We start from the raw sequence: 24642 nt of genomic DNA on the forward strand, positions 1-24642 counted from the left end.
AAGTTTTATGTTATCTAAGTTCACAGGAAACCAGAAGAACAGTTTTTTAAAGAAATTAACAGAACGTGTGAATGTAAAGATGGATGCACCAGACAATATTTTCTAAAACAGGAAAAGGAAATTAGGGTAGATTTAAAGTAAGAGAGGTAGAAAGTGACGTCAAAAAGGGTCTTGGGTTTTATAATCTCAGCTGGTAGCTTACTGCGACTTGTCAGAGTGGCAAAAAAGGTTTTAGAAAGACCTTAGCAACAAGGTCAGTTTTCTGTCTTTCGTCTTGCAGTCAAGTTCCATATTTTGTTAGTAAATCTCTTATCAATTACCTAACTTCAAGTCTGTCTGCGCTTAGATACTTTTACATCTATATAGTTTGATATTTTAATTGGCCGCTACATTTCTAACATTTAATAATCCACTGTTATTAGTCAACTCTTTGTTGCTAATCATTTCTATGGAAAACATATTATAATATATGATATATTTTACACTTAAAAATATTTAAAATTATTCTTGGCTATCCATCAATAATCTTGTTTCAATTTCTTGTATGTTAGGTAAGTTTCGGGAACATCTCTTCGGGAGAATGACAGCGAACTCTAGAATAGATTCCACAAAGACTGTATCCTATTTGTACCTATTATTAGGAAAAGCATGAAGAAGTTGTGCAAATGAGTTTATTTATCAATTTTGTCGAAAATTCTGGTGGTTACAGACATTCATCTTACTCTTACAGCAATTTACGTAAATACATTTTCTATAAACTTTGTTTTGTATCATAAACGTTCACTAAAAGAAAATAAAACGCACGTTTCCAGTGAAAACTAAAAATATCGTAATAGTTTTTTACGAAAAAAAATAAGGGAAAAATAAAAATGTAAACTAATTAATAATTTCGACATTTAAATAAATCCTGAGGCGTATTATTTGCAAAATTCTGGGGTACGTATGGAATAATTTTCTGTGCATCTTATCATTGAAGTCGATCACTTACTACACACAAAATATGACGCCGTTGGTAGACTGTGATGGTTAGAACACATTCACTGGATGGAAGATGTAAAGGGTCCAAAGGAAGCTTTAAAAGAGGAAGGCCAAGACTGAGATGGCTGAGGAACGTGGAGGACGACTTGGAGTCTATCGGACTACGTGGTCGGAGAACGGCGGCGAACTGCCGTAAAAGATGGGAAACTGTAGAGGCTGAGGCTCAGGCCCTTCAGAAGCTGTGATGGTCAGATAATAAGTAAGTAAAGTAAATACTCTGTCATTTGTAGAGAAAAAGTGTAGAAGTCTTTCTAAGAATTCAATATATGTAATTCGAAATTCTGAGTTGACATTAAGTGAGTAAGTTCGTAAATATTGTAATAGGAAATAGAAACAGTGTTCGGCTTGGTTTTTGAATTTTCGCCGGAAATATCCAAATATTTGGAGAAAATTCCTAATCTGAAAAATCACTAAGTAGGCCCACTTTTTTTAATCTATTTTTTAGGGATTTTAAACAATGTTTGTGTATCTAGAAAATTAATTTATGTAAGAAACTCATGTGAGTCTTCACTCGAATACATTTTACTATGACAACAAACTAACATAACTTTCTAAAAAGCCTAAGTTATGAAACCATTCAACCTCGAATAAGTAATTTGCTAATGTAGCACAAGTTCCATCAGCAACAAAACTATTAATTACTCATAATTCTCATGTAGTTCACTACTTTGTAAGACAATGTTTTACGTTGTTCATAATGGCTGCTATAAATTTCAACTTTATGAGTATGGAAGCGAACTCACTGTCATAGAATAATTAACAACTTTTGAAATATTAGTTATAGTTAATTGTAAGAAGAAAAAAAGGGTTAAGGAATTTCCCATTGTCTGTTTGGCTAAGTTTATTTTATATATTCATTATTTCCTTTAAAATAAAGGAGAGAAATAACAGTACTTCCTCTATGCTAAAGGTATTTGAAAATGACCTCAAAGGAGTTAATGCTATTAACAAAATCAAAACCCTCTAGATTTAGAAAAGCCTCCTTTAGTTTTATATAATCATCTAAATTAGAATTTAAATTATTGTTATAATTTCTCCGCTTCCAATAAAATCATCTCCTCTGTGCTTAAATAACTGTCTACTTCTTTACTAGTCAAAGCTTCTCATTTATGCTTCCTTTACTCTACTAAAGTTTTTCAACTTTAGATCTTTACCTTCAAAAAAGAAATACCTATGCGCTTTTTACATTATATTAATTTGATTAGTGAATCTAATCTCAGGGCCTGCCTTTTTCAAATATCTCATCTTACAAGTAATCAAAAATGTTTCAGAATACAAGTCCCTAATTTGGGACTTTCTTCTATTCTGTGTAAAGATCGATCTTTTAATAACAGAATAAATCAACAGAGAGAACACTTTCAAGAATAACTATAGATTCAGACAGCAATACGTTTTTTCCAGCCTTTTACTGCATTAAATTGGGGTTTGACGCTACAACAAAACTCCATTGCCAGCCTGCATCAAGGAGAAGCCAACTCGTTGTTCAACTACTTTCAATCAGGACTTGGACTTTAATAGTAAGTTTCCTTTTTTAACTTATTCACTAAAAAGAAATAATAGTTTAGTTGATTCAATATTATTAAATATAATTTTGAATTAAAAATTTGCAAAAACAAATATATACATGACATGGATTTCCACCGTAATTTGTGCAAGTCCCACAGTGAAGAGCAGTCAGTTGGTTTTCAGTTGTAGAGACCATCTTTCTATACCGCAACTTAAATCATGTGGCACTCTCAAAGCCGACAAAAATATTGTTTGCCACTTCCGAAAAAAATGGTCGCACCACCCAAAAATCACCCTAGTTCCTTATACACACTTTGTTCCAAAATCATATTCTCTGTGAATGTAATTATTTAAAATATATTTATGAATTTGGAACATTATTCAAGTTCTCTTGTGCCATGTTTTTTTTGTTATTTTTGCTAACGAAAATAGTTTTTTACTGCTAAGGAATCTACTATTTTCAAAAGATGAGTTCTCGGAGACAGCTAAATGTTTACCTTATTTTCGTTAGATACCTCCTCTCTGTCATGCTTACTATTATCAGAAGATTTTTACTTTTTTTGTTAAAATTATTCATCCTTTAAAGTAGACTTAGAAAAAAATGTTTAGAATGTACGCACTGATTCACAATAATTGAGCATAAAGTAACAATCAAACATTTTCCTTTAATGGCTTTTGCTTCTTTAGCCAACAAGTGCTGAATATTTTATAAGAAATGAAGCAAGGCAAACATTTGAAGTAAGAAGTTAACCAGGAGTTCAATTCTAAGGATTCTGCCTCATGTAGTAACTCTCTAGAGATATACATTTCCTCCCATATTCCATTCGGCAATCACCCTCTTTAAACATCAATAACACCTTGACTTCTTCCTTCCAACTGACGTTGAGTGCCACTTGTTCTTCTTATAACAAAATTCGTATTTCTATATATATATAGGGTCCTTAGCTTCACTTTATTTTTGTAAAGTTTTTCCTGTTATCACACTCAATGACTGCTTGTGGCAGTTTCTAGGGTTAGAGTGGCGTAAAGGAGAGCTTTATAGATAGACTATATTTTCCTTTGCTTCAATTTGTAGCTGAAGAAGGCAAAGGTACAGGTACTTGACAGGTCAAGTCGGTGTAAGTTCAACCACCTCCTCACCCAAAAGTATCCCTAATTAATGTTTACCAAGAAAAGGTTGCAGATTAAAAGTAGAAATTAAAGTTAATAGATAATCTTGGGAACCGTTTTAAATTTTTTCGATTTTACAGTTTTTGAATTTTGGTGACCCACTTACTCCAGACATTGTACACACTACACAACATACATATGTATACCAATTGGTAAAAACCACTTTTATGGATTTAGGGAACCATAATACTGGCATTTCTGTTGAAAAATCGATCGAAGTGCTTCTTTCACCTAGAAAGGAGAAGTAGAGGCTGTCAAATGGAAAATTCATTTTCGACTTTTCATTAAATTTTAGATCGTTAACGCGAACAATTGTAACTGGCTAATGTTATTCAGACCAACACATTTCTGCCCCCAATTGTTCCAACTGCTGCAATGTAGGCTTTTAAATTAAGATCTTACAGCAAAATTTTAAAATGAGACGTGTACACTTTCAAAAAAAAAACCTTCTGAGAATTGTTCTTCCATAATTGGAAAAGTTGAAAATGACAGCTGTGTATCTCACGATGTGTCTATAAATTCACTTGGAAAATAATGAAATCAATGGCACGCTACGCCATATAGTGTATTTTTACAGAATATCTTGTACTTCTTTGGAGTTTTATTGTTCCCAAAAGAAATAAAACAAATTTAAGCAATAAAAGTCATTTTCTAAATCTGTTCTCTAGCTTCTAAAATAACTATTTTAGGAAAGTGAATTACAAGGAGGAAAAAACCTGGAGTTCTACAAAAAAATAATATAAAAATTATTTTTTCTACCAAAAGAATATCTTAAGTGAACTTAACAAAGTTAAATTTGTGCCTTGAGTTGCTACGTCTGATTGTTTGTAATATATTTTGGTCTTCATTTCCTATAAGAGTAAGACATTTCCTAAAATGAGTACGAGAGAATTTCTACTACAAACATCTCGAGATGTTACAACTTCTCTAACTGATAGTTCTTGAGAGCAGAACTCTAGTATCTGAACGAAATGTTTTCTTTTTAAAGTGTCACTCCTTACAAACCACATTATTAAACTGAAATGCTTTAAATTGTAATCGATATTTATTTTAAAAATCTGTAAGCGTTTGGAGTTTATTTTCTCAAACCCTTTCAAAAAAAATTTTTTTTGGTAATGTTTAATTTTGATTCTTTAATTTTTTTTTTTTTTAAGTTTGATTTTTCTGATACACTTGATACATTTTATATTGACAAATAAATAAATTTTTGTACGGTAAAACTAGCAACTTTTTCAGGTAATTTGCTGAGGCTGCAACAGCCTAACTGTACAAATCAGAAATAGACAATTTCTTTGGGTAAAGATACAAACTATTTCGTCAGCGCCAACTCATGCATGCAAAACCTATTTAAAAATACAATAATTCTCTCAGTTTTTAATCAGGCTACTTAACGCCCGTGATTGCACCTTCTACCTCGTAACTTCAACATAAAATCAACACATTTTTATAATCCGAAACGTTCGACCAGCATGTGTAGTAAGTACATCATGTGTCCCTAATTTTACAGTACTCTTTTTGTTCTCTCCATTCGAGCAATTCTAAAACTTTTTTTTAGTTAAATGGAGGAAATATTTTTAAAGTTTTTCAATGGCTCACTTGAGAATGGTTGAATGAAACTAAAGTTGAAAATCTCGTCATCTTTGTAGTTTTGAATTAGAGTAGTAGTTGCTAATTTAAAACGGAACGCATAAACCAAACTCTAAATAGAACAGTCTGCGGATTTATAAGGCAGTAAGTTTCTCAAATGAGAAGATTGTTGCCCGCCTTCATTCTACTTTACCTTGCAGACCGCTTGTTCCCTTTATGATAAAAGTTTTAACCAGAACATTGTTTCTTGTAAGTGGTTTTTCATCCTTTTGGATTATTTGTATTACTTCTTAAACACCAAGAATTTTCATCAGTTGTTTGAAAGTAATAAAAACTATTTAAATTTTCTTGGATGAAAATGTTTAAAATGGAAATAGTATTACAACAAACAACAGAAATATTTATAAATTTGGCTGGAAAACTTGCATGAATTTCTCTTCAGTTCAGTTTGAAAAATTTGAAAATTTTTTGAGTTATTACATGCATATTAATGAGAAAATAATAACATTCTATTAATTGTTTGAGTGCCTAAACAGACAGGACTGAAGTCAGGACAGAAGACACTCCAACCTTTGTTTGTTAAAATGTTAAACATATAAATTGTCTACAAGCAAAAGCCCTGAAAATGACCCAGTCTCTAAGTCGAAAGCTTGGCTGAAAAAAAGTAAAAAATTATAACTGAAATTGGTAATAATCTTCCCTTTTTTTTTGGATGATGAATTAAATAATTTCGGCCTGCCGCCTTCGATGTTGAAATTGTTTAATGAAAATGATCTTTTTAATTAAAAACAGGAATGATGTCCTGTCCCCAGAGCTGGGTTAAAAAAAATTCCCTTCTCCACTAATAAATTAGGCCGTCATAAACTTGCTTAATAGATTCTAATTCTTTATAGAGAATTCCTGAAGTATTTTTTTAACCCCTCGTTAAATTTACGATATTTTTAGAAAAAGAATTCACTAAGGCTGGCACTTATCAAAGCAGGAAATTTATTTTGCATAGAGAAATTATTAATCCAAATTGGGACAAGTACTTGACTAGCTGGAGGAGCCACTACAGAATACTTGTGTGACTGGATTTTAATTGTAATTACAATATGTCCTCTACTAGGACTGGTTTTAGTAAACTTTTTTCTAATTTTGGTGATTGCGAAGCACTCATATGATTGTTTTGTAATTTAACAATTATTTTTATGCTGTATTTTACTAATTGTTTTATTTATCATCTTTTTGTAAGGCAGACTTTAGTTGCCTATTAAATGTTTGCTTTTTTCACATTTTATTTTTATTTTTTTAGTTACGTGCCTTCATTTTCATAAAGAAATAGTTTCATGTTTATAATGCTGAAGCTAATCGGCTAATTTTTATCTACTATTTCCCTTTCTCCGTTTACACAGCTCTACTCATGTACCAACCTCATAGAAAGTCGGCAAAATGCCTACTTCCTTTTACAAGGCGAAAGAGAAAATTCTATTCTGATTGTATTTCTTCTGTTTGCTAGTAAACAAAGCAACATGAAACACTCGTTTTGCTGTGAAGAGTGACAAAACAACAACTTCCTATTTTTACCCCTCCTTCTAAAAATAATTTATCAAAGTGGTTGAGAGGTACGTGTGTCTGCTATGATCATTACAACACAATGGCTTTTAACGCCCTTATCCGCCCTTAATTGTATCAATTACTTAGTTTCCTTTCCCTTGCTATCTCAATTGCACTTTAACCACAATATCAGAAGTAACTTATATTACTTAATGGCCCTTACTTAATCTACTCAGTACCTTTTGTTTAATATTTCTAGGCTTACAATCTGCCTTTTCTTACCACCTCCTTTTGCGCAATGTTGGATAGTGTAATAACAGTAACGTTACAGAGTTCGCTGTCCTTTTAAGTTAAGTAAATTGCATTCGATCATTAGGCAGGTTTTCCTTTCCTGGTTTCATTTGTTTAATTAATTTTACTGATATTGTTTTCATCATTTAGTTAAAAACTAGATACAACTTAAAGTTTTGTTGAAGTTCTCTCAAATTGTACAGCTTTGAGTTTGAATATCACAGTTTTTCAAGAAATCCCAGTTTAGCCGACATTTACCTAATTTACAACTTATCACGATAAATAAAGATTAGATTCAATCAAAAACCAATGTTAATATTTAGAATTGATTGTGGTTGAGACAAAGCCATCTCTTAATATTATTTAAGAACCACAGCATCGTAAAGAAACGATTATAATTAATTATTGCACTACAGGGATTTGGTGAGATCTTCAACGGAGAAAGCTGAATGAAAAAAATGTTGGGTTATTGTGTTAAAGTTTTATTACTCATTCGTTTTTTTTATAACAATTGAAATTTACTTTAATGTATTGCTAAAAAGCGTCTGACTTGAGAGTTAAGTAAAAATATTAAATTTGAAGAAGCGCCTCACCTGGGGCCCCGACTCAAGCGACATGAACTTAACTTACGGTACCGAATGATCAAATTACTACTCGATAAGCGATCCAAATTTAAAATGCTACGCATTATCGTGAACGCAGCTTTCTGTGTTAGCAATAAAACTATTCACACAGACTAAAAATTCCTTTTGTTCTTGACCTAGCCAAATCCTGTCACACCGAATTCGAATCCAAACTGTCCCAACACTTCAACACGAATTCACTTCATCGGAATCAAGCGATAGCCGCTTATGATGCTCGTCGTTGGACGGTCCTCATTCAATTCTTTCAATTTGTTTATTTTTTTATGAATTCACTTGTTATGCAATCACATTTACTTGATGCCTTTAGCAGTTGTAAATTAATTACAGAGTGATAGAAAATCAGAATCCTTCAGAATTGTTGCAGTCGATAGTTTATAGAGAGGTCATATGTTTTGCTGTTCTTTCTTTGAACTCAGGGATTGATTATTATTAGATCGTTTTGTTTTCTAACTAACAAACAACAAACTTTGTTAATTTCTGCAATATTATTATATAATTTAATCATAAAATGGCAATTTAATGATAGATAATGCCACAGAGAGGAATGGTCTTATTTATGGAATAGAACTATAAAGGGTGGCCCACGCGGATTACCAATTCATTCTGAAATTGAAAACTTTTAAACCAACATTTTACACCCACTGAATGAAACTTCTCTCAATATTAAATAATCTCTTTATTTTTTAATATTGATCATATTTAAAACTGCTGTGCGACAGTGACCCAGTTGACTTTTTTAAATGACAGGTAGCGTTAGGATGGGTTTCCAAATATACTCGTATGTGACAACTTTTTGACAGTAACTGCGCCCACAAATCAAGTAAGGCTTGCTTGTTGCTGTTTTCCTTCAGTGAATTTAATGGGTACTGAATAAAGAGTGATTACACAGAGTTCATTTCAAACAGTTGTAACAGTCTAAAGTTCGATTACAGTAGCTGTTTTCATGTAATGAATTTTCTTTGAACAATAACATTAATATTAAATATTTTACGTTTTTCGCGTTATTGAAACCTTTTTTTTATCTACTTTATGCATAATCTGATCATCATAAATGCGAGATTATTTTCTTACTTTGTGTCAAATTTTCTAAGTGAATTTTTACTGGACAAACATGTTGAGGTCTTCTCAATACCAACAGAACCACACGTTTCACAGCGTTTTCTTATAGAAAAAAAATAAAAGAAAAGAAATCGAGGCTGAACTATGAATCCTGTAGAATTAATTCTGAAATTTAAAAGTAGGAACTTTAAAGGATGAGAAATCAGTTAGGGAAATTCTGACTGGGACTCCACGGAAGGTATAAAAGAGGGTGTCACCTCTAACGGGTTAATATAATGAAGGTAATGAGTCCTTAATTAAACGAATGACGCTTAAGAGGAAAGTTTAACCTAATTCTGTCAGAACTGACTTGAAAAAAGTGTTCATAAGAAAATGTTTCCTACAAAAGAAACTTAAAATCAAATTTAGTGGCACTACTGGGATTTTTGGGTCCTGGAACAGCTACTTGGAATAACTGACTCAACTGACACTCCTCTAAGAAGTAGTAATTCCTGCTGATTCCAAGTATGCAGCTGTGAAGGTACGAAGACGACAAATGGTCTACCCTAATTCTCCCTACTCAAAGATTGCGTACTTGTCTCGTATATCTCTAGCAGTCGTAAAACCGCTGTTTCACGAATACTTAAAATCTCGTAACGTAATAAGAGAACATCGCTTCCATATTGTAAACCATAATTTTGTTATTGTTCTCAATACACCGAAATTAAGCATTAACTAGTTTTTTTTTTAAGAAAAAGTTTTAGAGAAAATTAGTTAAATCGAAAAGGATATTTTCCAGTTATAACACTTCTTATTAAAGAAAGAAACTGGAGGGTTTAGTTTGCTTTCCATTGTGATCCTCGCATTTACATTTGTATTAGAGAAAAGATTGGATCTTCTTTTACGTCCTCTTTTTTCGTGGACTCACTTTATTTGCTCAATTTCTATCTTCAGTTTGTTGGTTACTTAAAGTTTTGTAATGTGTAACCCGCAATGTTAAGATTGGATTTTAAATTGTTATCGTCTAGGTGCTATTATTATTCGAGAAAAATTTCTAACTTAAGATCCTATGTTGCATCTTCAATGTTGCTTATAGTGAGAAAAATTAGCGCCGTCTTCCACTGGCCTCTTCAATATATTGAAACATGTGGGCATAAGTAGGCTTTCATAAAATAGTGGACCCAACGCTCGATATTTAAGATTGATTAAGAACTACCCTCTTTTTCTGATAATAACTGGCTCAGATGTGAGTTGGTAATAATTAGAAATCGATCGGACAGTATTGAAATGATTGTTTTAAACGTAATGGCTGTAAATAAATAAGAATTAATGGAAAATTAGTTGCCATTTGCTCTGAAAGCTATTTATTTTACTTATTTATTATAGAGCTCTGAAATTACCTTTTTTACACACTATCAGTTTTCTTTATTTTTTTGCTGATGGCCCCTAAAGAAGTGAAAAAGCTCCCTTAGGAGCAATATCGCCCACTTTAAGAACCACTGATTTACATATTACCATTTTTCATCAATATAACAAGCAGCAATGAGAATTCTTTTAGTACGATAATTGGAAATGATAAAAATACAGATAATAAAGATTCAACTTTGCTGGACTAAAGCGGAAGAATAATTAAGTAAATACTAATGAATTAGTAGCAATATAATATTAAGAAGAGAGAGTAACATTTGCACTAGAGAAATTACCAACACAATATTACAAGGAATTAATACATTACTCTTTGGTCTTTGATTACACACAGCACTCCTCAAATCCGTTCGTTATTTCCAAATTATAGCTTCAAGGGAAATTATTATCATAGAAGAGTAGTTTACTCTAATGACTACCCAATAAAATGAGGAATAATATTAATTATTTTAATCCAAACTAGATTCCCTTAAGCTGTTGATAGATTATAAATATTAAAATGTATTTACTACAGTAATTTTAAACCGGCATTTAAGTTTTAAAATTTAAAATATTAAGGATCTAGAGATGACCCTATTATACTGCTAAATATGGCAGTCATAAAAACAGCTTAATACTTGGGGCAGTAACATGTAGTTTAGCTTTTCTTATCTCAGTCTAAACTTCGCTTTAACGATTGAAACTCCAATTATATGTCTCTGTGTTAGATATTAAGTTTGAATGTGATGTCATCTCTAGATTTTGCTTCGAAATTGAAATTTATTTGTAAACGATGAGTTTTTTTTTTAACTTATCATTTTTAAGGCAACTTACTGAGCAATTCCAGTAATATTTCCTTTTTATATTTATTGGTTTATCAGTCATTAAAAACAAAATGGATTAGCGAATATGCCTACTTTATCCAAAAAAATAAATTTAAGCATTATATATTATTTAATAATACTACTTATTTATGGAGCACAAATTTTCTTTGAAACTTTGCCAGAAACTTTGAAAGTTGATTTTAGGATGGATTTGGACTTCCCCATAAAGAGTACATGAATCGTTTTTAACACTTTTACTACAATATAGGGAGCTGAATATTTTCTTGAATGTTCCGAGTTAAAAATTCCAAAGAAAATTTATCTTCCATAAAACTGCAATGAGTTGAAAATGTTCAAACCAAAAATTTGTTTTTGAAAAAATAAAATTTCCACAAAATATAGTATAAGCATATATGAAAACTTTCTCATTACTGCAGAATTTCTGGAATAAAAGCGGACGAGTTGTAAAAATGAGAAGAAAAGGTTTGGGTAGTAAAAACACACTCCCATCAAAATAAGGGAAGAAAAGAGATCTAGGGTGACAAAAGAGATGCGAGGAAAACCTTTTTAAAACACTTCCGGAACATTGTTTTTCCGTGTTTTTAGTGTGGAAATTCACCGTAATAAATAATACCTACAGTTTTATAAAAGAAACCAACATGTCCTAGTATTGTTACAAAGAACATGGAAGGTATTTTTAGCTGGAGTGTATGGTTGTGTTTGTTGATGATAATGATTATGGCACGTGTTCAATGTGAATTTGTGTCTGTATGAAGCACAAAACACGTGTATATTGATTTCTATATTATTATTGTTGTACAAATGTTATTCTAAAATACATGTCTCATTTACATACATTTTAGGTTCATATTCGACTTAGATCAGAAAAAGATTAGAGCACTAATTTTTCATTTGTATCAGCATTGAGCTGATCAAAATCTACTAAGAAAACTTACACTACGTTCTTTACAACCCTAAACTTTTAATTGATTTATTTAATAATGTTTGATGACAGCAAACAATAGCTGTAAATGAAGGAATTAAGTTTTAGAATTGAACTGGGTCCAATGGCTGGTCGCTAGAGGACTCTAATCTTCTTCGGTACACAATTTAGAGTGACAACTCACCCGCACAATCTCCAAACCATTGTTTTCAAGACAATCAAAGCTGATTGATTATTATTTCCTCCCACCTTTGCAAATCTCGTTCAACCAACTTCGTGACTAATGATCACAAGATAGCGATCAACAAGTTGGATTCGGTCGTATAGACAAAATTTGTTAAAAGACCTCACTTGTATATCAACAGTGTTAGCGTCGTTTCCAAGGATGCCTTACCCACTGCTTGGGATTCCATACAATAATCTTCACCTATTGTACTGTGTAAAATGTGTTTCACAGTCAGAGGGGCCGTAATTCTACACAACTGATATCCGTCAGTTACTCTGGTTTGACGGATTGTAATCGAGCTATCGCTACTTCTTCCCTCTTGTTATCTCAGTAAACTGGATTCCCATGGTGCTACTTTGTTTTCAATTTATTCTGTAAGTTTATTGCAGCTCATTTAGGTCCATTCGTCCCGCAAATTTTGTTAAACTTATCTTTTTGTACAATTGATTACAACAAATATCTATCATCTGTAGACTCCAGTATTGTTGCCAAATCAATAACGAGATTTTCTACCATTTCTGAGAGCCCCGGCGTCCAGAAAAAGGAATTTCTTCCCTTACAGCTTTTATTGTAGAACGATCCGTATTTTGTTCAATAGGGATGCCTCGATTATATCTGTTTCTGGAAAATTAGGGAGCTGATGAGTCCAAGCAGTTACCAAGTATCTCTCAGTTCCACCTGTAGTCACCAGATCGCATACAGTTTGCTTGACTGACTTCTTAATTGAATAAAGCTTTATTGAAATGAAAATTTAAGTATCTTGAAATATGTAAATATGTAGTACTTGAGCTCAGTTTTCGGCTCAACCTTCCAAAATTTTATTAGAATATGAGTTTAGTATTTTCAAGGCAAAGAAAAACAAAAAACTCATTAAGTGGATTTATTATAAATAATCCGCATATGATAACTGAGGATTAACTAAATATTGAAAATATCTGCTGCTCTAAATATTTATCTATAATCTAAATTAAAATTTAAGGGAAGTGAATGCGAGCTTAGTAGATGAACTTATTTCCTTGAAGGGCTCTTTACTGAGCTGTCAGCGGTAGGAGAGTGATGAGGCGGTTGAATGCTGGAAGTTTGGCCTAGAGTTTCCTCTTCCTTTTCCGCTCGCATTTACTATATATATATATATGTATGTATGTATATAAAGGGACATTAAAGCAGGAATGGGGGGAAAAAACTTTGTAAAGGATTTAATATCACTGCAGATCGTAAGCGGAATGAAGCTGCAGTGTAGCAGCTGTTTCGAATGAGATTTCGTGAATTTTCACTCTTATCTTCTCGTATGTAAAATAAGAACTGTTGTGAATTGTAAAAGATTTTATAATGAGTTTTCTTCTGAAATTTATGAAATATAAATCATAGATCAGTATCACTTAGCAAAGATCTGTTTTTTGAACATTCAATTCCGTAATTCTTTCCTTCCCAGACTTTTTTCTGCTTCTGTAAAAGTGTTGGGTGCGGACACTCAGGTAGTCCAATACAAATTACTATTTTACTATATTTAGGATGTTAGGGGTTAAAAAAAAGGAAAAAATAAGACCTGGTCAAAAATTCAGAACTATTCATATGTAAACTAGCTGGTCTAAACTGGATTTTATTGTTCAAGTCTTTTAGCATTGAAATCGCTTTTCCAGATGCTTAAATCTTATTATACAGCAAGACCGAGTCTACGGACAGACTCTGTATAGCCTTCTAAGCTTCAGTAAAAATAAGATAGGGCTGAAATCAGGAAAACAAAGGAAGAGGAGAACTGCAAATTAGAGCAAAAACTAATTGGTATCAGATTTTGGTTGTTAAGATTTGGAGAAGTTACCACAACAATTCCAACACAAAAATTTATTAGATAAATTCTGAAATAAATAATAATACAAGAAATATTCTGGATTAAAACCATTTTCGGCCAAGTGTGTCTTTACGGGAATTTATATTAAATAGTTTCCCGTAAGAAGTAGTGCCCTACCTCCAAGAAAATGATTTTAGTTAACAAACTCGGAGTGGTCAGTTTACAGGGTGGAGATCTTCCTTCTGTATTGCGAGACTGAAAGATACCCCGAAAATGAATTTGTACGAGAGTACAGTCAGTTTCCAGATGTTAGCTCCCATCTTTTGACGATGGTCGAATACCTGCTGCGATAGAAATGCGATTGCTGCTGAAGTGAATTAATTCGTCTAAGCAATCTCATCTTGCCCTGTGTTTTTAACCCTTTCCTACCATGGCCACCGTTTCCAAATGGATGTTTAATTCTCTTTGTTGTTTTTTATTTTTTCATCAATTATTCAATGTGATACTGGATACAAATCAGTATCCAAATCTAAGGCTTAGGGAAGCCGAAATAGATGTTGTAGGCCTCGCAGTTTATTTGGCTTTACAGGCCATTCCTACTAAAGGCAAATTCAAATATACCACAATCAATTATGCCAAAACAACCAAAAGAAAAAAACAGCAATTGATGTTTGATAATTCAGGAGCGTTTAAAGGAGGTCAAATAAAAGATATGTTTTTTTTCCTTTGGTCCAAAATGCTAATGTCGTGGAGAAGTAAAATGTTCATTCTTATCTTTCTAAAAGCTGCTCTCCTTTATCATCCAGACTGCATTCACCTAGCTAATGCCCTTTATCGTTACATAAAGTTACATTAGTAATGTCTCAGAAAGTCACATAAAAAGCTTCCTTTTACTACTGTTGCATAATTATTTAAAACTTTTGTTTTATTCCATTTTGCCGGCAGAACACTATTTGATCTCTTCAATACATATACTTTTTGAATTCCTTTTTTTTAAACAAGAAAATAATTTAATGTTTGGTTTAAATGCGTTCTTAGGACACGACATAATCTTTTAGATAAAATCAATCAACTGAAAAGTTACTTTATTGAATACAATTTTCAGCTTTTTGACATTGTCTCAAAAGAATTCTAACCATTTTATTTTTTCAGTGATCGTTTGGCACACTGATTGCATACGAATAGAACTACAACCTTTATTAAGCTAAGGATGGGTTTGTAAGTGACCTGAAATGAGCATTCCACGGTTAGAGCTTAGTAAACACTTCTTACCGCTTGCTAGATTGAAATTACTTTTCTTAACTTTTGGGGCGCCCGAACAGAAGGAGGCGCTACTGTTCTTCAAGGTTGCCGACAGAACCAAATTGTGCAAACTCCACTTATTTTTTTTACCTCGTCCTGTAAGAGTATTCCGGCTATCTTCTCCTCATTAGCTTTCATCACTGGCCTTCCACTCCTTTTACGCCCGCTTGAAACCCATTTTCTCACTTCACCAAATCAAATTTCTTCACCATCCACTATTTACAAACTATTTACAGTTTTCTTTTCAACAACTACCCTACTAAAACCCCACAGTTCTTCTCATCGTACCGTTCCTTATCTTCTTCATCTGTATCTTATCTGATAAAGCCTCATAAAATTCCATTTTTTCACTGCTTCTATCTCTCTTCGCAGCTCCTTTGCAATAGACCAGATCTAGCCTCATATAAAATACTGATCACTATTTTTATGTGAAATGTACTTTTATTATTTTTTAGTGTCAGAAACCATTCTATATAATCGAATACAATATTTGGAAACTCACCAATGAGCTTAATCCATGAGATTATTCTAATCGCTTTTATCTTTTAGTATCCATTGTTAATAATTTCTTTATGCTTAACTGTTGTCGGAGTCGACGTAATATTAAATTATGATTTTTTTATTCGACTATATTAAATTTGTTTTGTCAGGTTCGTCATATTTTAACATAGAAATAGAACGGGTAAAACAATGGAAAAATTAAAAAAAATGGCTATAATGTTTGCTACATAATTTAAGATTTAAGTAAAATAAGTCAATTTTCCTTCCAAAGAGATTTTCATGCCTTAAACTCAATTTGGGAATTAACCCGAGAATAATATTACTTCAACTCTATAATCTCGTGGAACCTGATGAACATTCTGATATTACGTTAGGTTCTCCATCGCAAATGAAGCATAATGTTTGCTACCGAAAAGCCTAATTCTGTAGACATTCCTCCTTAAGCGGCGATAAGAGTACAGTTAAATGAATAAATAACAAAAAGTGGAGATAAAAGAAGAAGCCCTTGGAGAAGTTGTTCGGATGCGTCGGTTATTATAAAAGCGGTAGTAATTTACATAATTTACACGTGGAAGACCACGTGGAAGAGTAAAAGTTTGCAAAAGTTTTCTCTTCTTTAGCCATTGTAAAGTTGGTGAATTCATCATATTTTCTTTTTGTTAAGATTTTCTCCTGTATTCATTTCAACATCACAAAAGTAATCTAAAACACGTGCTGAATAGTTGCTTACACAACATTAGTCAGCAAATGAAGTACGAGATGGTAACTTAAATGAAGCCAAAATCTCTACACTAAACTGATTCCTCTCACACCTCTGTTTATGGATCAAAGTTCAAAACCGGCCTGGGTTATAAGGAAAATGCGCGCTTTGACGTATAGAATCTCTTTCAGAGAAAACCAGATTCTGGAAAAAAGGATTCTGTTCTCATGAATGGGATTATTATTCCCTTTATTATCTGTATTTTCTCACTGTTGTGCTCATTGGGCTTCTCAAACCATCCTCAAGCTGATAACACTGTTGCTAAGTTGAACCGGATTGGAAACAGAAAGCATTTTCCTATTATATGAACTACTGCCAGGAAGGTGCTAGAAAACCCCTTGGGTTTCGAACAGCTGGTTCTTGGCTCCAGCCCAGCTAACCTGGGTTTCATATTTATCATTGTTTCCTCTATAAATACATTAATATATTTAAGACTGATATTTCATAAATTTCTATTTAATCTTCAACATTATACCAGATATAATTTTTCCTAACATTTTAACAGTTATATTAATTATGCATAGAAGTATATATAATATGTATAAAAAATTATTTTTGTAACGTAAGTTAATTTATATTGCCGTGCAGTGGGTGCTTAAACATTTTATGATAAGTAGTGCTTCCAGGGCTTAAGTAATGGACTAAATTCGGGTGATAATTTATTGTGCACTGGATTTATTCCGCCCCATTACGATGATGCTGATGGCAAGTAACTTCGCAACCCCAGTGTTTACTCAGGGATCTTTCTTTCTCTCTCTCTCTCTCTAAAAAAAAAAAAAAATTATTATAGAGTCTCAGCATCGTGTAAAATATTTTAGGGATAGGTAATGACCTAGCAGGAAGTGACTTCAAACAAACAATGGTTGTTTGAATCTAGAAATATATGAAGAAGTGATCTAATTTGGATTTCCATTTAATCGTGGGTGTTCTGAAATGGAGTATTTAGCCGTTCTTGGAATGCGAGAATTAGAGACTAAGAGAAATTATTAAGCTGTTGCAAAGATGACCAGGCTTGAAATTAAAGCTTTATTGGTTGGATAAATTACGGCAATTATCATTTTTGAGTAAAAATTAAGTTGTAGAAGGGATAACAATTATAATAAGAGTTTTAGAAGGGCTAACTAATATGTACAATCAAGTTATGCTAAAGCTATAGACGACAAAAGGAAAAATATACTAATTTGCTGAACATTACAGCAAAAATTTCCCATTTTGCCTTCATTTTTGAATCTCTTTACAAATTAGGAAACTTAATATGTATATTCTAGTTCTGTAATAGATATCGGTGTACTAGTTTGGTGATCATTATAGCTAATGTTTCTATATTTTCCTTCGTTTTTAAAATTCTACTTCCAAATTAAGGTGGCTTTATATGTATGATCTAGTTCCGCTGCGAATGTTAGTGGTGAGAGCTAAAATTCACTAACTTTCTTTCACTCTAGCTTGGAGGATCCTTCTTTTTTTAAAGGTAAATACAGTGTCTCGGGATTTGAGAGTAAGGATTTTAATTCTGGATTTTGTTTGGCAGGACTCGGAGTGATCAAAGATGGGTTTTTGCAAGATCGTTGAGCCATCACTAGAACATTATTAGTGGACAGCATTTTTGGTTTCATCGGAGTAAGTGTAAGTTGTTTTTGTTGTGATGTATGTGGATATCAGAAAAGTATAACCGAGTACTGGTGAGAGGCAGACTATGATGCTCTGCTCTAGGTACACCAGCCATATTGGATTAGATCGGTAGAGATATTGTGTTGAGAAATTTAAAGTTAATTAGTGAGGGCAGTTATCTTCTAATGATTACATTTTTGGGTTTTAACAAAATATCCACATAATTCCTGAGGTAATTAGACCGAAGTATTAGTTATTGATGAAAACGATAGTCGATTAGTAATATTATACAAAATATTAATTAATAATATTATATAACGCCTAATGAGTGTAGAGCAATCCTCAGAGGACCATAGTTCGGTAATGAGCCTGCGCAGTGTAATAATCCGGTTGATTGATGGACCTAAATGCTGTTACTCCCGTTGAAGGGAACATCTGCAAAATTCTATTGTTAACGCTTATCGAACAGTTTATGACTTGGATTAGATAACTGACAGATGAGATAGCTGGCAAAAGTGTCGAATTACGGGTACTTTGAAGTAACTGGGACCAACGTCTGGATCCTTACATAATTATCAATTTTGTGCACTTATAAACTAATTTTTTTCCATTTAAACATAAATATACCGATTAACTATAAACATACCAGACATTTTTCTCCACAAATTTTTAAATAAATAATTATATTATTTATTCCTAGACTGGAAAGGAATTATTGCAATAGCTTCAGATTTTCAATGATAATTTCTAAAAAAAATCACATATCTACACAATGAGGCATAAAATACGTAGTAGCACCAGATGCACAAAATTTGTATATCAAACAAGGAAACTTAAAAGTAAAAAACGCCTGAATAGTAAATTAAATACATACATATTAGTAGTATTATATTTTTTACTCTTTTAAATTTGTAACTAATTTGTGTGCCATCGGGAGCTGCACTTCTGATAAGACTTTATCATTTAAAAATAGATTTCTAGAAAAAAATTTCATTAAGTCGTTAACATTTCAAGGATATATTGGAGACCCTTGTGTAGTAATCTCAGTGACGTAAACCTGGCTACGTTCAGTAAAAACATCTAAAACTTCTCAGACCAAGCACCAAGATGAAGCTGCATACAATGAAATCGCCTTTTGACCAGATAGAGGGTTTTACTAAACCCTTTCCTTAAATGTATTTTGTTACGGAAGCCTACTGGGTGATGAATTTCGTTTCAATCTAAGATGATGCTTGAATATTTAACTGATTACGACCATTCCAATGTGTGATTTTGTAATTTAAATTTCAGCGTTGCGGTTGACTTTTTTAAAGAATGATTTCCCTTATTTTTGCTTGCATGCACTTTTATCGTTGGAATTATTTCAGAATTCTGATGAGAAATTCGTCGTGAATAAGTTGTCATTCTTGGACACAGAAAGAAATACATTTTTCTTTTTGTGGAATATCGTTTAGGTATGAATTAATTGTTTTGTGTCACCATTAGAAATTCGTCTTTCAAGATAGTCTGAACTCGATTGAGTAATTTTTAGAAATTGCACCGTGTGGTCAACATAAATTAGATTAAAATATCTACCTGTCACCTAGGAAGTCCGGCTAAATGGAACTTATTTTGCCCCTCATTCAAACAATGGTTGTAAGGTAGTATTAGTAGCGTTTAATTAACATAATAATTAAAAATCGAAATAATGTAGTTATTAGATGTATCAATGTATAACTCAAAAGATATACAACTTATGAATGTTATGTAAAAACTTATTTCTTTGGTGATTCTGTAAGATTCAATCATTTTCATTATATTACACGATTCCTCCTTGCACTTGACGTTTTTATAAATAATAGTAATAATATTAAGCAGTATAGCATAAACACCATGCGAAAACTTCAAACAAATTCATATGTGTGACTTTTAGGGATTGTAACCCTTTCCTTAAAAATGTTCTTAAATAAAAGCGAACTGAACATTTAATGAGAATTCTTAATATAAATAACTATTATTTTATTTTTACTTATTTTCAGCTTTTATCTTTCAGCTTTATCTTGAAATTTAAACACTTCTTTTTTTTTAAATACGAAGAAAGGTACACTATGTATATTTTCTAAGAAAAAAATGTAATGAAGGATATTAACAATGTTAAGTCCTTGTTTTATCATTCCGTTATTTATTAATTATTTTTTCTAAAAATGGTGGAATATCGTGACAAAGGAAATAAATTTCATGAATAATATATTAAAAGAAAAAGGGAATTGAAATATAAAAAAACCTGTTAGTGCAAATATTTTATAATTAATTAAAACGGCCATATCTTTTGTCTTCTTTTTAATCATTAATTTCAACGTGGGGTTTCTCGTAGCTAATTAGATGAGAAAACACTTAATCTCCACAAAAATGACATCAATTAAACGCCTTTTTTCTTTTAGTTCATCCATTTTGCAGTCATAGTAAAGATCAGTCAGTCCTTGTAAAGATCACCACAGTTTTTGCCATCTATCTTGTATTTGTTGTAAATTTAGGGACAAAATTGTAAATCCTAAATGAAAATTATGCTTAAGTAATTACTAAATTACAAATTAATAAGTAATTAGTAAATTACTTAAGTAATTTAAGTATCCTTCACCTAAGCATTAATTAAAAAGGTTTACACAACTTACCCTGAAGATGCAAGTCGTTGTAATCGGGAAGTCTAAATTTCTCGCTTGCTACTTAACTGCAACCTGCAACAAAACTCTAACTCAAAACTAAGTACATACTTATTGAATAGATAAATATAAGGGTAGATTTATATTGAGTTTATACACAAGAGTTAAATATACATTGTATTGTGTAGATAAGTGCAAGAATAGAACCTACTTGCAAAATTAAAACTGTTCTTTGTTCAAGTATAAAAAAGCTAAGTACTCAAAACTAAGTACATACTTATTGAATAGATAAATATAAGGGTAGATTTATATTGAGTTTATTCACAAGAGTTAAATATACATTGTATTGTGTAGATAAGTGCAAGAATAGAACCTACTTGCAAAATTAAAACTGTTCTTTGTTCAAGTATAAAAAAGCAATTGCATAATTGACTTCAAATTGGTTTTTACTTGCTCCCTCCTTAATGCCACTAAGGACTGCGAGAGCCGAGATTTTCTATTTTGAATTATCTTAGGAAACGGGAATAAAAAAGAAGTAAAACCTATTTATTCAAGCGAGCTTTACGTCCAACTTTTCCTAATTATTGGAAGTTGCCTCTAGCCCCTCCGCAACAGTGGCGCCTGCTCCTAAATATAACAAAATTAGGTTTACCTATGTAAATCATCTCTAACCAAAGACGGAAAATCGCAGAGTTAAAATTTGATATTTGTATTAGGTACCATTGAGTGGGGGCGACAATAAGGTTGGATAAATCATGACATCTGGAAGTTCTTTTTGCTAAAACTAAATTACTAGCACCTGAAGGGCCCCCTAAAAAAGAATGTTGCCCTTTAGCACACCATTCGATGAAGAGAAGACTCATATTCGTCTTTAATGAAAAGGATGCCCAGAGCTGTTGAAGTTTAATGGGATTGTCGCTTTGAAATATTTTTTTATACTTCTCACTTTATTTTTTTAAAATCAACTTTGAAAATGATAATATAAGTTACTTCTGAAAGAAATCCAAATATCTTTTTAACTCCATCCAGTTAAGAATTCCCTGAACTTGTTATTACCTGGGGCGCATGTAATCCTTTGTCTTTTTTTTTTAAGATGAAAATATTATTTATTTATTTTTCTTTTTCAAATCAAACTTTATTTGTATAGAGACAGAATGTATCTGTTACAAAGGAGTTCAAGTTCATGTTCACTTTATAAACTTTGTAAAGTGTAAGATCTTAGTTTTAAAACTTTTTTTAAATAATTAAAAATTGCGTACATATTTTTCTCTTCAAAATTATTAATTAATTTGCAAATTTACATTCTTTATTTGCATTGTTATATTCGTTTATACGGAGTGGGATTCTAAAACTTTCATAGACTGGGCAACTAATAAACAGGTGAATTAATGTTTCTGGCTCGTTCTGATTACACATTAAACAATGATCTTTGAGTTTGATTGTATAAATTACATTATTGATTTTAAATTTAATGACATATTTTTCTTAATAAAAGCACTTTTTAATGTCCAGCTGTTAGCAATACTTTCTAGGGCAACAGATATTTAAATTATTAAAAAATCCTTGCAAGGAAAAACTCAGCGATTTTAACAAGGATTTAACTTATGAATTTTTCTTTTAAACTTTTTATTAAAGGGAAAAATAATATGTAATTCAAATTCATATTGTTGAAAAATAAAAGATGAGGCGTTGCTTACATCCGGACACCTTTGTTCATATTCTGTGGAAGTTCATCCTGTCCCAAAGACAGTAAATGACATCAACATCTTCACTTATACTGTTAAGACTATAAGATTTCTAATTATATGAAAAATTACTTAAACGTATCCTTCCAATTCTCCACGGCTCTAAAGTTATCCTAATCATCAATTTGAATTTAAACGTCCTTGATATGATGGTGGACATCACGGCATCTACTCTTGAGAAAAATGAGAGCTTCTTGGGGACTTTGCTGGATGTCTCTGATCGAGTTTGACACACTTCCACCTGTGGACGCTTGTGATTATTTTATAAGCGACCTGAAGCACATCAAAAATTGAGTTCCATAGGGCAGCATTCTAACTTCTATTCTTTACTATATTTACTCTTCAAATATACTAACTCACCCTAAACAAACATTTCTCTCTTTTAAAAATAATAATATTAAAAATACCATTTTAGAATAAACCAATCATGATCTTGAACTAAGGGCTCAATAAGCTGCAAACACTCCTTTCCACCATAGCACAGTGGTTAAAAAAAAAATCGGCTACTTTGCAGCATCTTTGTGGCTTTTATCAGTTTCCCGATTATCTTATTTCTCTACCTCTGTTGCCCTCTCTTTATTAAAGTCAAACACTGGTACAGAGTTTTCTTTACCGGTTTCAGGAGCTTAATGTAATGGGACAATAAGTCTCAAAACATCACCTTCGTCGCAACTGGGCGTATGACATTGTGCCGAAAGATTCAATCAAAACCACCAATCACCAAAGAATTCCACCACTGCAATCTACAAATACTTTGATCCACTGACAAGTCTCCTCTGACACAGTCCCAAAGGTAGTATGATAGACAGGGATCTAGAGATTTGGCTAACTTCGGCCGGCAACCGTAGAATCTAGAGAGAAGTGATATGACATATTTCAATTGAAATTTGAAAAATATATCAATGCCTAATTTTGTTAATTCCGATAAAATTTGGCATTACAATAAATGGAATTTCCTATTTAATGCTAACGGAAAACAATAACTTTATAACAGATAAATTAAACAGTTTGCTGTAATTTCTAGAATTACTACTGGCCCCAGTTTTCAATTTATCCAATAAATACAACTAAAATACATAAAGGACGTGCAGGTTTAGTGTTTAGACACCGCCTAGAGCAAACTGTTTCTGATATAATTCAAGATTACTAGACGGAGACTTCAATAAGATCCAATTAATTTGTCAACCATTGTAATAGTCATCAAGGTGACAAACATAGTTCTTTTGAGTGGGGAATTTAGTGAAATGGGCGAAAGGGAATTTACGTAACCGCAAGAGTGGACAAATCTTTAGCAACAATTGCACACAATATTGTCCGTACGGTAATAATAATGATTATTTCAAATACAAAGCTGAAGCCAAGCAATATTAACAATGATAAATAAATTGAAGTATCTCCAATTTAAAATGAAACAAAAAATCACAAAATTTTATTCAAGTTCAAAAAGATTTTATTACCAAATTATTCTTAAAATTAATAATTTATGAAATACACTTTGAAATTACAGTTTGTTAACATTATAACATTAATAGAAATTACTTTTTATCTTTTAATTATGGTGCGACAATACTCGTATCTGAAGGCACTTAGATTTGTTCTGTGATTGTTGTGGTAACATTAAAATCCATCCTGTGTGAATATGTTAACTTAGATTAGATTTAAATGTACCCAATTAAACTAAAAAGATAGATTTAAAACATAACTTGAGTAAGACAATTTTACAAATGATAGTAATTTACTTGCCGGAAATGATTACTTCCCCGTTAATTATGGGACTACAATCGGTTGAAAAAAAGGTCCATTTCCAAACCAGTAACCATATGGCAAAGAGTGTATTTCTTCACGATCACAGAAACATTTTTTTGCCTGTTAGTAAAGAAGACTGCTATTGTTCTCTGTAACGAGAGCCTTTCAAATGCAAAGCGTCCGGTGAAGCTATTCTTTTGGTTGATCTTTTTATCCAACTTTTATTTCGTGGAAAAAGCTAATTTGCACTTATCTTACACTTATCCTATGCATCTTATCTATATTATAAATTAATATACCTACTTCATGTAAGTTTCCAAAGTAGAGAAACAGCAATTCCTTAAG

The 24642-nt window shown here is 32.0% G+C and overlaps 1 protein-coding gene and 1 long non-coding RNA gene across 7 annotated transcripts in view; one reads left to right on the top strand and one right to left on the bottom strand.

Moving 5' to 3' along the window:
- LOC141452857 (FMRFamide receptor-like) overlaps positions 1–24642 on the bottom strand; it is a 220171-nt gene that overhangs the window by 83276 nt on the left and 112253 nt on the right. For 3 of the 6 annotated variants that reach the window (XM_074125315.1, XM_074125317.1, XM_074125316.1), the window contains one exon: positions 20819–20881. The exons of 1 other annotated variant lie outside the window; for it this stretch is intronic. The gene's annotated coding sequence lies outside the window, so the exon portion shown is untranslated. Of the gene's footprint in view, positions 1–15949; positions 20698–20818; positions 20882–22065; positions 23475–24642 lie in introns of those variants that run through there. 2 more of the 6 variants (XR_012457661.1, XR_012457660.1) reach the window with 2 other exon arrangements.
- LOC141452862 (uncharacterized) lies at positions 531–18183 on the top strand. The gene is made up of 3 exons (XR_012457667.1): positions 531–1237; positions 2440–2555; positions 18088–18183. It is a non-coding gene; the product is annotated as an uncharacterized lncRNA (long non-coding RNA).

This window comes from Rhodnius prolixus, unplaced genomic scaffold, assembly GCF_049639745.1.
Source record: "Rhodnius prolixus isolate KJV_2025 unplaced genomic scaffold, Rpr scaffold_3, whole genome shotgun sequence".
NCBI lineage: Eukaryota > Metazoa > Arthropoda > Insecta > Hemiptera > Reduviidae > Rhodnius > Rhodnius prolixus.